Source organism: Agelaius tricolor, unplaced genomic scaffold (genome assembly GCF_023055355.1).
Source record: "Agelaius tricolor isolate 1412-34295 unplaced genomic scaffold, bAgeTri1.0.p SCAF_42, whole genome shotgun sequence".
NCBI classification, from domain to species: Eukaryota; Metazoa; Chordata; class Aves; order Passeriformes; family Icteridae; genus Agelaius; species Agelaius tricolor.
In genome coordinates this window covers 1,660,778-1,675,162 of record NW_027269302.1, presented here as the reverse complement: position 1 = coordinate 1,675,162, position 14,385 = coordinate 1,660,778, and the positions used below count along the sequence as shown (strand labels likewise).

The 14,385-nt window shown below is 53.6% G+C and overlaps 1 protein-coding gene and 1 pseudogene across 1 annotated transcript in view; both read left to right on the top strand.

The window, feature by feature from the left end:
- The window catches only part of LOC139603948 (zinc finger protein 850-like), a 118,394-nt pseudogene extending 117,462 nt beyond the window's left edge, over positions 1-932 (top strand).
- LOC139603881 (zinc finger protein 436-like) overlaps positions 1-14,385 on the top strand; it is a 121,787-nt gene that overhangs the window by 56,316 nt on the left and 51,086 nt on the right. The gene's annotated exons all lie outside the window — the stretch shown is intronic.

The window sequence follows — 14,385 nt, the reverse complement described above, 5'->3', positions numbered from 1 at the left end:
GCTCCACGGCGCAGGAAGCCAACGGGGAGGAAAAGGCCCGGAGATGCCGCACGAGGAGGGGCTGCAAACGCAGATGGCGGGGATGTGAGGGGGAAAGAGGCAGCCTGGGCCGGGAAGGCAGCCGGAGATGGAGGCAGAGCTCGGAGCTGGTGCTCCATGAGCAGCTCCATGATGGGGAGAAGCCCCACACGTGCGTGGAGTGTGGGAAGAGCTTCAGGTGGAAGTACAACCTGACTGTGCACCAGAGGACCCACACTGGGGAAAAGCCCTACAAGTGTGGGGAGTGTGAGAAGAGCTTCAGCCAGAGCTCCAGCCTGATCAAGCACCAGAGGAGCCACACAGGGGAGAGGCCCTATGAGTGTGGGGAATGTAGGAAGAGCTTCAGCGAGAGCTCCACCCTGATCAAGCACCTGAGGAGCCACACAGGGGAGAGGCCCTATGAGTGTGGGGAATGTAGGAAGAGCTTCAGCCGGAGCTCCAGCCTGATCAAGCACCAGAGGACCCACACTGGGGAGAGGCCCTATGAGTGTTCCAAGTGCGGGAAGAGGTTTCAGACCAGCTCCCATCTCATCCAGCACTATCAGAGTCACACAGAGGAGAGGCCCTTCCAATGCCCCGACTGTGGGAAGGGATTCAAGAACAACTCCGACGTTGTCAAGCACCGGCGCATCCACACTGGGGAGAGGCCCTACGAGTGTGATAAATGCAGGAAGAGGTTTCAGACCAGCTTCAGTCTCCTCCGGCACTATCGGATTCACACAGAGGAGAGGCCCTTCCAATGCCCCGACTGCAGGAAGGGATTCAAGTACAACTCCACCCTCATCACCCACCGGCGCATCCACACCGGGGAGAGGCCCTACGAGTGTCCCCAGTGTGGGAAGAGCTTCTCCAGGAGCTCTACCTTGACCCGACACCAATGGAGGCACCACTAAGGGAAGCCCTGCGAGTGCCCCGAGTGCGGGAAGAGCTTCGTGCGCTGCTGCAGCTCCATCCCCCACTGGAGGAGGCACTTTGGGCACAACCCTGGTCACTCACATTCCCTGTGATCCATGTTGGGAACACACCTGCCTGCTTGTCCTTTTGTTTGGCATTTTTTTCTGATTCATCTTCATCCCTTAAAAACAGCCAAAACAGTGTTTAAAGAAAAAAATTGATCACAGATGTCTAAAGTCCCACAATTTCAGAGTTTTTTAATGGGAAATTGATGGTTTGGAGAGAATATTCTGGAGGATTTGTGTAGTCTGGGGGGGGATTTTGTGCAGTGTTCTCCATCTCTTTGCACTCCAAAAGCCAAGAGGGTCACCTCAAAACAACTGAATCCCACTGAAAACAACTGAATTTTAATTCATACAGGCTCAATCCCACATCAAAATGCCTTGTTCCCACCCTAAAAAACTCAGTCCCACACCAGACTCACTCCATTCCACAGCTGCCAGAGTGAGATGGGGTGTGAAGGAGATTGGGAGAAGTGCAATCCCAATTTGGAGTGATGGGATTGGGATTGTGTGGGGCTGGGTGGGTGGGATGTATTTGATAGCAAATAAAACTTTCAGAGTTAGTGCCACCTTCTCAGCTGATTGTGTTTGTGTCCTCCTTTCTCTCCTGCCTCTCTTTGCCTGCTCTGTTTCTCTCTCAGTGTCTCCCTTGAGCCAGGGCAGCTGCCACCAAAGACCCTGCCCTGATTTAATTCCCAGTGCAGGAGCTACAATGGCCATGGGTGAAGTTCTGAAGGCTGGCAGTGAAATGTCACTGTAGGATCCACTTGGCTTTCGGCCCCTTCTTAGGAGCTTTGCCTTCAAGGGCAGGAACATCTTTTCCTGGCTGGGAACTGGAATTCCAGGTCCTTGGAGTGTGTGCCATGCAGGACCATACAGACTGGCATCATGTAGACTGGGATTGTATGGCTTGGGATTGTACAGACTGGGATCATGTGGACTGGGATTTCACAGGCTGGGACTGTGGGGATTAGGAGCCGAGACTGGGATCATACAAACTGGACCATATGGACCGGGATGGCTGCACCGGATCAATGTGAACCAAGGGGGTCCCGCCCTGCCCAGGGGTCCCTCCCCATCCTGCCCGGGGGCGCAGCCAAAGCTCCCCGGAACGAATGCAGAGATCCAGGAGGGATCCCAGTGCCAATCCCATTTCCAATCCCATTTCCAGTCCAGTTCCTGCTCCTTGTGCTGGTCCCAGAGTGATCCTGGTGCTGATCCTGGTTTCGGTGCCTGCCTCAGTCTCCATCTCAGTCCCGGAGCACTCCTGGGGCTGATTCTGGTTCTCGTGTTGATCTCGATACTGGAGCGGTGCCGGTCCCAGTCCCAGTCTTGGTACCAGAGCGGTGCCAGTCCCAGTCTCAGTCCCAGTCTCGGTCCTGGAGCGGTGCCATTCTCGGTGCCGGTGCTGGTGCTGGTTTCAGTGCTGGTCTCAGTCTTGGTCCCAGAGTGGTTCTGGACCCAGTGCTGCTACTGGTGCTGGTCTTGGTCCTGGAGTGCTCCCAGTGCCAATCTCAGTCTCAGTCCCAGTCCCAGAGCGCTGCCACTCTCGGTGCTGGTTCTGGTGACGGTCTCGGTCTCAGTCCTGGAGGGCTCCCGGTCTCGGTCCTGGTCCCGGTCCCAGAGCAGTCCCGGTGCGGGTGCCGGGTTCCAGTCTCGGTCCTGATCCCAGTCCTGGAGCGCTGCCGGTGCCAGTCCCAGTTCCAAAGCGCTCCTGGTGCCGGTCCCAGTGTCAGGCTTGGTCCCAGTCTTGGTCCCAGTGCCAGTTCTGGTGCAGGTTCTGGTCTGGGTCTTGGTCCTAGCCCCGGTGCCGGTCCTGTGGCGCTGCCAATCTCAGTTCCAGTGTCAGTCTTGTGGCTGGTGCCACTTCTGCTGCTGGGTTTGGTCTTGGTCCCGGAGAATTTAGGTCCATTTGGGTGATTTTAGGCCAAACTGGACAGGTTTAGGGTGGGTTTCAGATCCCTTGCAGTGATTTCAAGCCTTTTAGGGTGGATCTTAGGCCTCTTTGCAGATTTTAGGCCAAATCTGTTGGGTTTGAGGGTGGATTTTAGATCCCTTTGAATGATTTAAGCCCATTTGGGTGGGGTTTGGGCCTGTTTGGGCGATTTTAGGATAAACTGGGCAGTTTTAGAGTGGATTTTAGATGCCTTTGGCTGATTTTAGGCCCATATGGGTGGATTTTAGTCTTTGGGTAATTTTACCTTGTAACGGTGATTTTAGGTCCCTTTGTGTTGTAGATGGCTAATGAGATGATTGGCTCCTGCAATTAAGGGATGGATACTGTGTGAATATTAAGAGAAGCTTTATTGATGTGTCATTATGTTATTGCAGTCTGTTGTTTAGATGTCCTCTGTTCTCCCCACAGTCCCTTTCCCCCCGTTGTTACCATCAGACAGCCTGAGCCATCCAGGACAGGTAGAAAGAAGGCGAGAACAAAGACTTGTTCCTAGGGGAGGGGGCGTGGCATGACAGCACCTGACCCTCCAATCAAGCTGCAGGAAAGCAGACTCCACCAATAAACATCAAAGAAGAGTTGACTGACAGACTGTGGGAGGGGCCAGGTTTGGCTGAAGCAATCCCGGGGTATCAAAGGTGAAGCGTCCATCTTGAGGACGAGCCAGGCACGTGGTAGGCGGCCATGAGGGGAGCTCCCAGGCCTGTTCTTCCTTATTTAGTCCTTTTCTTGTCATTTTTGTTAAGGTTGAATAAACCTTTTAAAATTTTCAAAGTCTGCAGTCGTTTCTCACAGTAACCAAGGGTTCCTTTCCTGGAGTTTGGTGCACAGGAGAAACACCAACCATATATTCTCAAGAGGACAAAATGGCACAAAATTTTCCTGGCAAAGATCAGAAAATCAAGAAACTTTGGAAAAAGATTTACTAAAACATCCAATTCAACATAAAACACCATAGCAGTAACTTCATTAACTCAGCCTGTTGCACCCAGAAACGTTTAATCACTTCAGTTGTTGAGGTATCAAAAAATGTTCCATATCAAGAGCATTAGAAGGAGAAGACAGAGAGACAGGAAGACAGAAGCTCTATAGAAAGAAATGCACATGGCTACCAACTGCTGGGGTTTCAGCGTGGGTGAGACACAAACCCCAGCCACGGAGCCCTTGTGACACATCAAGGCCCCTCTGGAGCAAAGAAACCATTGCTGACAGTCCAGAAACTCATGGAACCAAGGGGCCCTTGTGACAACGCAGATCCAAGGACACCATGGTGGCACTATGGAACCTCATGGGAGCAAAGAGACCATTGTGACACTCTGGTGCCTCACGGAATCAGAGGGACCATTGTGAAACTCAGGCCCCCTCTGGAACCAAGGGCCAAGGATGAAGCTGTGGGGCCCGTGGAACCAAGGAGCCGTTGTGACACAGCGGGGCCACAGGGAGCCAAGGGGCCACGGGGACATTGCAAGGGCTCAGGGAAGCCAAGGGGCCGTTGTGACACTGCAGAAGAAAGGAGAACATTGTGACACTGCAGGGACTCCTGGAATAAAGGAGACCATGGGGACACTGTGGGGCCTCATGGAACCAAGGGCACAGGGAGCAGGTGTGGCTGGTTTGGCCTCCCGGGGGCTGCTGGACAGGTCTGGCTGACCTTGGCATGTCGAGGGCTGCTCCTCAACTGCCCCTGAAGCACTGGGCCTCTGGGCTCTCCTTCCTATGGGACAGAACTGTCCTGATCCTCTTCCAGGGCCCTATGGCCAAAACTGGGATTCCTTCTCCAAATTCCCTTACATGCAAAGATTGTTCCCAGATGAAATCTGCCAGGAGGAACAGATCTGGCTCCCTTGCCTACCTGGGGCCACCTCTCATCTGCCTTTGAAACGCTGGGACCATGTGCTTTTATTTCTTGTGGGAAAAAACCCTCCATCTCAACCAGGCACTCATGGCCAAAACTGGGCAACTACCTCTGGAATTCCTTATATCCAAGGATAGCTCCCAGACAAAAGCTGCCAGCACTGACAAGTCTGGCTGGCCTAGGCTTCCTGAGGGCTGGCCCTCATCTGCCTCTGAAACACTGGGGCTGGGTGCTTTCCTTCCTTATGAAAAGAGCTCTTCTTCCTGTCCAGGCACCCACAGCCAAAACTGAGATTGCACCTCCAAAATGCCCAATGTCCAAGGAAAGCCCCTAGACAAAAGGTGCCAGGAGAGACAGGGCTGGCTGGCTTGGCCTGAGGGTGGCCACCTCTCATCTTCTTCCTAAACACTTGGACTTTGTGCTTTACTTTCCTATGGGCAAAAATACCCATCTTGACCATGGCCAAAACTGGGATTCCACCTCCAAAACTCCGTACATCCAAGGATTGCTCCCAGGTGAAAGCTGCCAGGACAGACAGGTCTGGCTGCCCTTGGCCTCCTGGGGGTGCCTCTCCCCTGCTGTCCAAACACTGGGGCTGGGTGCTTTCCTTCCTATGGAAAAGAACCGTCCTTCTTATCCATGCAAAAATGGCTGAAATTGGGGTTCCACCTCCCAAATTCCTGATATCCAAGGGTTGCTTTCAGACAAAAGCTGCCAGGACAGAGAGGTCTGGCTGGCCTTGGCCTCTGATAGCCGCCTTTCATCTGCCCCGGAGACACCACCGGTGTTCTGTGCTTTCCTTCCTATGGAAAAGAACCATCCTTCTCCTCCAGTGTCCATGTCTGAAATTGGGATTCCACCTCTGAAATTCTCAATATCCAAGGGTTGCTCCCAGGCAAAATCTGCCAGTACCATCAAGGCTGGCTGGCCTTGGCCTCTGGTGGCTGCGCCTGCAACAGTGGGGCTGGGTCCTTTCCTTCCCATGGAGATCCCTGGGACACTATGGGGACCTCATGGAACCAAGGGGATCATTGTGGCACCACTGGAGCCCAGGGAACCAAGGGGATCATTGTGGCCCCACTGGAGCCCATGGAACCAAGGGAATCATTGTGGCCCCACAAGAGCCCATGGAACCAAGGGGATCATTGTGGCACCACTGCAGCCCAGGGAACCAAGGGGATCATTGTGGCACCACTGGAGCCCAGGGAACCAAGGGGATCATTGTGGCACCACTGGAGCCCTTGGAACCAAGGGGCCATGGTGACACAGAGGGGCTCCATGGACCCAGAGACCATTGTGGCTCTGTGGGGCCTGATGGAACCATGGAGACCATTCCAACCTTCAGGGCCTGGTGTCACCAAGGGGGCATTATGACACCTCAGGGCCCCATGGAAGCAAGGGACCATTGGGACACTGTGGGACCCATGGAACCCAGGGAACATGGAACAGCTCTGGCTGGCTTGGCCTCCCAGGGGCCACCTGACAGCTCTGGCTGATCTTGGCATGTCAAGGGCTGCCTCTCATCAGCTCCTGGAGCACTGGGGCTCTGTGCTTTCCTTGCTATGGAAAAGAGCTGTCTGACTTTTCAGATGCCCATTGCCAAAACGGGTACTCTCCCTAAAATAATTTCCTCTATGCAAGGGTATCTCACAAAACCAAACCTGCCAGGTCTGGCTGGCCGTGGCCTCTGGTGGTCACCTCTCATCTGTCCCTGAAACACTGGGGCTCTGTTCCTTCATTCCTATGGAAAAGAACCGGCCTTCTTGTCCAGGGACCATGGCCAAAATTAGAATTTGGCCTCCCAAATTCTGTATATCCAAGGATTGCTCCCAGACAAAAGTAGCCAGGACAGACAGGTCGGGCTGGCCCTGTCCTCTGGTGATTTCTTTAGACTCTGAGGTGAATGTTTTCATTTGGAAACACTTTGGAGAGGGCCCAGAGATGTCCCAAGGAGGGGGGGTTTGGAGGCCTTGGGCCCATGAGCACTGTATAGGGACAAAGGAGCTCTGTGGTCAGTGGGGTGGAGCCTGAGGACAGTGGAGCAGAGCCATGAGAGTGTTTAAAGAGCGATTTAAGGGATGGTGGATCCTTTTGACATAGTGGAAAACAGCCAGAGAAAGAATTAACGCCAAGGGCAGCTGGGGAGGCCCAGAGTGGCTGCAGGAGAAAGGAATTTCCCTGTCAGGGCAGGGCTGTGGTGCAGCACGTCCCCAGCAGGAGCCTGGAGCAGCCCCAGGCTTTGTGTGGGCAGGCAGGGGCAGGCAGGAGGCAGAGCTGTCAGCAAAGGAAGGGCCCAGCCAGGTGGGGCAGCCGGGGGATGCCCAGAGCCTGCAGGGACAGAGGCCAGGGCAGGGACACCGTGGGACAGCCTGGGCTGCACAGGGCACAGGGATGGGCAGCAGCTGCAAGACAGCCCTGACAGAGCCAACGTGGGCAGCGCTTTGGCCATGGCTGCTGGCCCTGGGCCTGAGCCAGGAGGGGACAAGTGACCCTTGCAGGCCTGGGGCCTCATGGCCTCCTTGTCCCTGCTCAGCAGCCTGGCAGGGGCCGCCCCACGCTCCTGCCCTTGGCATTGCCCATTCCCACATGCCAGTGCCCATCCCGGGAAGAGCCCTGAGCAAGGAGGGAGGGACAGGATCTGCCTGGCCAGGCCCTGGGGCTCAGGCCTTGGCCCTTTACATTCCTGAAACAAATCCAGGTTTGCTCAGCACCAGAGACACCTTTGCCTTGTTTGTCCCCAGCTGCCATCAGTGCCTCCAGTGTTCTGCCCTCCCTGGAACCTGGGGACACTTTCTCAGTGCTGTCCCTCACAGGGATCTCTTTAAAGTACAAGAAACTTCAGTCTTTCAATCTCACTGTGAGCTCTTGAGAAGTCTTTGAGCCCACTCTGAGGGACTGGGTGTGATGCAAAGAGCAGCAAAGGCCCAGAGGGTGATTAAAGTCCTTGTGCTGTGTCTGTGCTGCTGAGCTGGGCCGGGCTCCTGGCCCAGAGGCAGCTCCTGGCAAGGGCAGCAGAGCTGCAGAGAGACAGCTCTGGCCAGGAGCAGCTCCTGTGCACAGCCCAGCAGGGCTGGGGCACTGCCAGGGCCCCTCAGGGACACGAGCAGGGCACAGACAGAGCTCACAGGGGCTCAGCACTGGCCGGGGCTGTGGGATGTCCCCGCGGGGGCTGTGTCACAGCAGCACCTCTGGGGCTGTGTCCCAGAGCCACAGAGCAGCTGGGATGGCAGCAAGGGGCTGTGTGACAGCACAGAGTGGGCTGTGTGACAGCACTGAGGGGGTTGTGACAGCACAGAGCTAGCTGTGACATCAGAGAAGGCGGCTCTGTGACATCACAATGTGGGTTGTGACACAGAGTCACAGAGCAGCTGTGTGATGCCACAGAGAAGGCTGTGACATCACAGGGTGACTGTGACACCACAAATGTGCTGTGTGACATCACATAGCAGCTGAATGACATCATATGGAGGTTGTGTGACCTAACAGAGTGGTTGTGTGACATCACAGGGGCTGTGTGACATCACAGGGGCAGTGTGACATCACAGGGACAGTGTGACATCCCGGGGGCTGTGTGAGGTCCCTGGGGAGGTCACTCTGCCCCGGCCCCCTCACAGCTCCCCCCAGAGCAGTCCAACCCTGCTCGTGCACAGCGGGGTCCCCTGTCCCCCCGGGTCCCCCCGCCCCCGGCCCAGCAGCCTCCCCCAGAGGATGTTCCACGAGATCGACCCCAGAGCCTGACACGGGGACGCGGGGCCGGGGCCCTGGAGGTGGCACAGGGGGACAGGGACCCCACGGCAGCGTCCCCGTGTCCCCAGGGCCAGAGCCTGGGCCAGGGCTCCTTCACCCTCTTATAGATAAATATCATAATATTGGCTTTTTGCAAATATTAAAATGGATTTTATCTGTGTGGTGTTAAAGTAACTTTGTTCTAAAGATATAGTTTTTATTTCTGTTGTTAATTGAGCTTAGACATAGTAGTGAAATAGCTGATAGAAGTGTGCTTGTGTTAAACTGCCTGCTTGGATGGGATAACATCCAATGCACATGGGATGAGGACACCTGTACAGATCTGCCAACTATCAGCACTCCCTGTCTGAAGGCAGAGTGCACCAAGGCCCAAAACCTGGAGGTGATAAAGAGAAGGAGCCAAAACCACAGCCAAACACACATGCTCTGAAAAGGCAGACCCAAGGAGGGGCCATGTAAAATCATTCCTGGAATATGTAAAGTAGTTTATGGACATGCATGAGGCTCTATGAATATGCACCAGGCTGATGTAAGGAGAAAGGTATTTCAGGGGATCCCCGAAGGTAACAGGGTGCTCCTGGCTTAGTGCCAAGATGCACCCGGCCATAATAACCTTTGCTCCATGGTCCTGCTCTCCCATTGTCCTTTATTAAACTTTGTACATTTTCACAGGAGAGTGAACGCATTTTTCACAAATGGAATCTCAAGGAAACAAGGGTCAGTTGTTAAGCCAAGGCTCTGCTTTGACCAAGTGGGGCCTCATGGGACACAGGTGCCACTGGGACATTGCCAGGTCTGCTAGGAACAAGGCTCCATTATTGCACAGTGTTACAGATGAGTAATGTCATAGTTGGGTCTCACAGTGAGGAGATAGATCCTATGTGTGTGTTAAGATGTGTAGTGATGTTATTGTCATCTGTCCCCCATAGTCCTCTTCCCCTGCCCTTGTAATGGCCTTGGTGGTTGGGGCATTTGGGGAGGGCAGGTTTGTCACTGGAAGGCAGGCATGGCAACACCTGCTCTCCAGTCAGGGTGCAAGAAAGCATTCTCCACCAATGGACGGCCACAAAGAGTTACCTGACAGACTTTGGGTGGGGCTAGGATTACCTGATGCAACACCAAAAGCCTAAAAGGAGGAGCAGCCAATTTGTGAAGGAGCCATGTGGCTGATAGCCACGGGGTGGGGAAGGGCTCCCAGTACTGTGATTTCTCCTGTTTCAGTCCTTTGTTGTCATTTTTTTCAAGGTTGAATCACCCTTAAAACTTTAAAAGTAGCGGTCATGTCTCACACACAGCAAGGCCTCAGGGCGCCCAGGAGAGCGGCGTGACAATGACATCTTGGGGAACCAAGTGTCACCTGCAAACACAACGGGGCCTCATGGAAGCCAGGGGCCACTTGGATATTGCCAGGGCAGGTGGAACTCAGTGTCCATTGTGACACAGCACAGCCTCGTGGAACTCAGCAGAGCATTGGGACAGCCTGGAATCTCATGGAGCCAAGGCTCTGCTTTGGCAAAGTGGGGCCCACAGGACACAGGTGCCCCTGGGACATTGCCAGCTCTTGTGGAACCCAGTGTCCACTGTGACCCAGCAGAACCTCATGGAAACATGGGGGCCACTGTGACGCAATGGAATCTCATGGAAGCAAGTGTCAGTTGTGAACGCAGCAGGGCCTCACAGAACCCAGGGGCAACGGGGACCGTGCTGTGGCTCGTGGGAGCAAGGGGCCATTGTGACCCAGCGGGGCCTCCTGGAACCCAGGAGAACATTGTGGGCCCATGGATCCTCATAGAAGCACGGCCCCATTGTGACAAAGTGCAGCATCACAATGGTCTCCTGGGTTCCATGAGTCCTCGCTGTGTTTAGAATTGACACTTGGTTCCCCAAGATTCCATGGCATCCCTCTGCTCTCCTGTGATTTGAGGCTGTGCTGTGTCACAATGGACACTTGCTTCCTCCAAGGCTGGAGATGTCCCAGTGGCACTGGGCTTCCATGAGGCCGCGCTTTGTCACAATGGGGCCTTGCTTCCATGAGATTCCATTGTCCCACAATGGTCTCCTGGGTGCCACAAGGCCTGCCTTTGTCACAGTGGAACCTTGCTTGCACCAGCCCTGGCAATGTCCCAGTGGCACAGGGGTTCCATGAGACCCTGCCGTGTCACAATGGGCCCTTGGTTCCATCAGGTTCCATTGTGTCCCAGGGCTCTCCTAGGTCTCATGAGGCCTTGGTCTGACACAGTGGTGTCTTGTTCCTACCAGGCCTGACAATGTCCCAGTGGCACCTGTGTCCCATGAGGCCCCACTTGATCAAAGCAGAGCCTTGCTCCCATGAGATTCCACTGTGTCACAATGTTCTGCTTGGTTTCATGGGAACCTGATGTGTTGACAATTGATCCTTGGATCCTAGAGGTTCCATTGCATCACGGCTGTGTCCTTGGTTCCAGGAGGCCCAGCTTTGTCACAACTGGACCTTGGTTCCATGAGATTCCATTGTATCACAGCAGTGTCCTTGGTTCCATGAGGCCCTGCTGGGTCACAGTGGAGCCTTTGTGCCATTCGTTTCCATGGTGCCACAATGGTCTCCAGCATTCCATGAGGCCACGCAGCAAAAGAGTGGACCCTTGAATCCATGAGTTCCCATTCCATCAGGATGATCTCTTGCATTCCATGAGGCCCTGCTGTGTCACTAAGGAGCCTTTGTTCCATGTGTTCCCTTTGGGACACCATGGTCTCCAGCGCTCCATGAGGCTGAGCTGTGAAACTCTGGGCTCTTGGTTCCATGAGATCCCACCACGGTGTCACCATGGTCTCCTGGGTCCTGTAACAATTCACACTTGGTTCCATGAGATCCCACCACGGTGTCACCATGGTCTCCTGGGTCCTGTAACAATTCACACTTGGTTCCATGAGATCCCAGCACGGTGTCACCATGGTCTCCTGGGTCCTGTAACAATTCACACTTGGTTCCATGAGATCCCACCACGGTGTCACCATGGTCTCCTGGGTCCCATGAGGCCCCTCTCTGTGTCACAGTGTTTGCCTTGGTTTCCTGAGAAGCTGATGTGTTGACAGCTGACCCTTGGCTCCTTGAGATTCCATTGCATCCCAGCGGTGTCCTTGGTTTCATAAAGCCCAGGTTTGTCACAAGGGAGCTGTGGTTTCAGGATATTCCATGGTGCCACAAGGGTCTCATCGCTCTCTGAGGCTGCACTGTGAAACAGTGGGCACCTGGTTCCATGAGATTCCATGGGGTAACAGTCAATTCTTTTGCTTCTTTTCTGCCAAGGTCGGGATGAAATCCCAAGACAGCATTTCTTGTTTGGACTCAGGTGTTCATTAGCTCTTGTCTCTAGAACAGTCTCACAAGCTGTGAGTTCTGCGGCACTTCGCCAACAAGGTAAAAATGGAGCCCTGTCTCTCTCTCTGCAAGGTCTTTTGAGGATAAACTGTCCAATTAAGAAATGGCAGCTAAATTATTTTTACTTTTAACCCAATAACCAATCACCCATGCCCAACATAAGGGACGAGGAGGAGGAGGAGGAGGAAGAGGAGGAGGAGGAGGAGGAGAAGGAGAAGGAGAAGAAGAAGAAGGAGAAGAAGAAGAAGAAGAAGAAGAAGAAGAAGAAGAAGAAGAAGAAGAAGAAGAAGAAGAAGAAAAAGAAGAAGAAGAAGAAGAAGGATCAGCCTCCACCCTAAAACCTCCATCTTGCTTTATATATATTACTATATTCTAAAACCTTAAACTCCAAGTTGTCCACCATGTGATATTACACCCTTCTATTCAAACTCCACACCCATAATCCCAGCTCCATCATTCCATTTTGGAAGCCTTCTCCACAGCCTCAAGCCAAATGCAGTGTTCTCTTGGGGGTCAGTGTCTGTCAGCTCAGAAAGTCCAAAATTCTCAGCAGCCCGGGTTCCAACAGGTAACAATGTTCTCCTGTGTTCCAGTAGGTTCCATTGGGCCCGGCTCTGTCACCATGGACACCTGGTTCCATGGATTCCATGGGGTGACAATGTTCTCCAGTGCCACCATGGACACCTGGTTCCATGGATTCCATTGGGTGACAATGTTCTCCAGTGTCACCATGGACACCTGGTTCCATGGATTCCATGGGGTGACAATGTTCTCCAGTGTCACCATGGACACCTGGTTCCATGGATTCCATGGGGTGACAATGTTCTCCAGTGTCACCATGGACACCTGGTTCCATGGGATTCCATTGGGTGACAATGTTCTCCAGTGTCACCATGGACACCTGGTTCCATGGATTCCATGGGGTGACAATGTTCTCCAGTGCCACCATGGACACCTGGTTCCATGGGATTCCATTGGGTGACAATGTTCTCCAGTGTCACCATGGACACCTGGTTCCATGGGATTCCATGGGGTGACAATATTCTCCATTGTCACCATGGACACCTGGTTCCATGGATTCCATGGGGTGACAATGTTCTGCAGTGTCACCATGGACACCTGGTTCCATGGATTCCATGGGGTGACATTGTTCTCCAGTGTTCCATCAGGCCCGGCTCTGTCCCCATGGACACTCGGTTCCATGGGCAGTGTCCGTGTCCCAGTGGCACCTGTGTTCCATGGCACCCCTGTCTGACCAGGGACAGTTTGTCCCAGGACATTCCATGGAGTCCCAGCGGTCACTTGGGTTCCATGCAGGTGCCTGGGCAGCGGGAGCTCAGCCCAAATATCCTGGGGGTCCCTGGGCTGGTGTTTGTTGGGGGGAACCTTTGGATCTTGCAGGGCTCCAAAGCTGAGCCGCGGATGCCCCTTGGGACAGAGTGGAGCATCATGGAAGCCAGGAGACCCTGATGGAAGCCAGGAGACCCTGATGGAAACCAGGAGACCCTGATGGAGCCAGGAGACCCTGATGGAGCCAAGGCTGCAGCGGGACCCAGAGGGACCTCACGGGAGCCAGGAGAGCGTTGTGAGGCTGTGGAACAATGTGGCACCGAGGTTTCACTGGGGCTTGGCAGAAGCTCCTGGAGACAAGGAAGCGCTGGCAGCCTCCGGAATCAGCGTCTGCAGGAGGATTTTCTGCTCCCTCCTGGGATGCTGGTGGACAATAAAGCCTGAGGCAGCCTCCCAAGGGTCCGGCTGTGCCACCAGCGGGGGCCACATCTGGGGGGACGCCCGGCCAGCCCTGGCCCTGCTGCTCCTCCTGGCCGGGCCTGGAGCTGCTGGGAGCCCGGGCTGGGGGAATCCTCAGGGCTGTGCAAGGAAAGGTTCAGCACAAGCAGCCCTGGAGCGAGATGTGCAGTGTGAAACACGCCAATCACTTGTTTTTGAAATTGTAAAAGTTCCATAGTAATAAAATGGTTATAAAAATAGCAATACAATTAGAGTAATAATAATTTGGACAATTTGAATTAGGACAATATGAGACAATAGAGAGAAAGGGTTATGGAGGTCCGGGTACCTTTTTCTGGGCACCACGAGCCCGAAAAGGGACACCCGTTAACAAAGGATTAACCCTTAAAAACAACAGCCTGTTGCATATTCATACACTTCATCCATGATGCATAAATTCCATTCAAACACAGGATTCTGTCTGGACAGTGCCACCTTCTTCCTCTGAATCCTAACAGCGCCTTCAAGGCGGGAAGAAATTCATTTCTTCTGATAAGAGGGCAATAAATTCTTTTTCTCTGAAAGATTTAGGTGTCCTGTGGCTGCTATCTCACTGCAAGTCCTTTAATTAAAACAAGAATCCTACATAGCATCGTTTCTATTTTAACAATTTTTATAACCTAAAACTATATTTAACACAGTACTTAAGAGAATTAATACAGCATTACTTTCTAACACCAGACATATA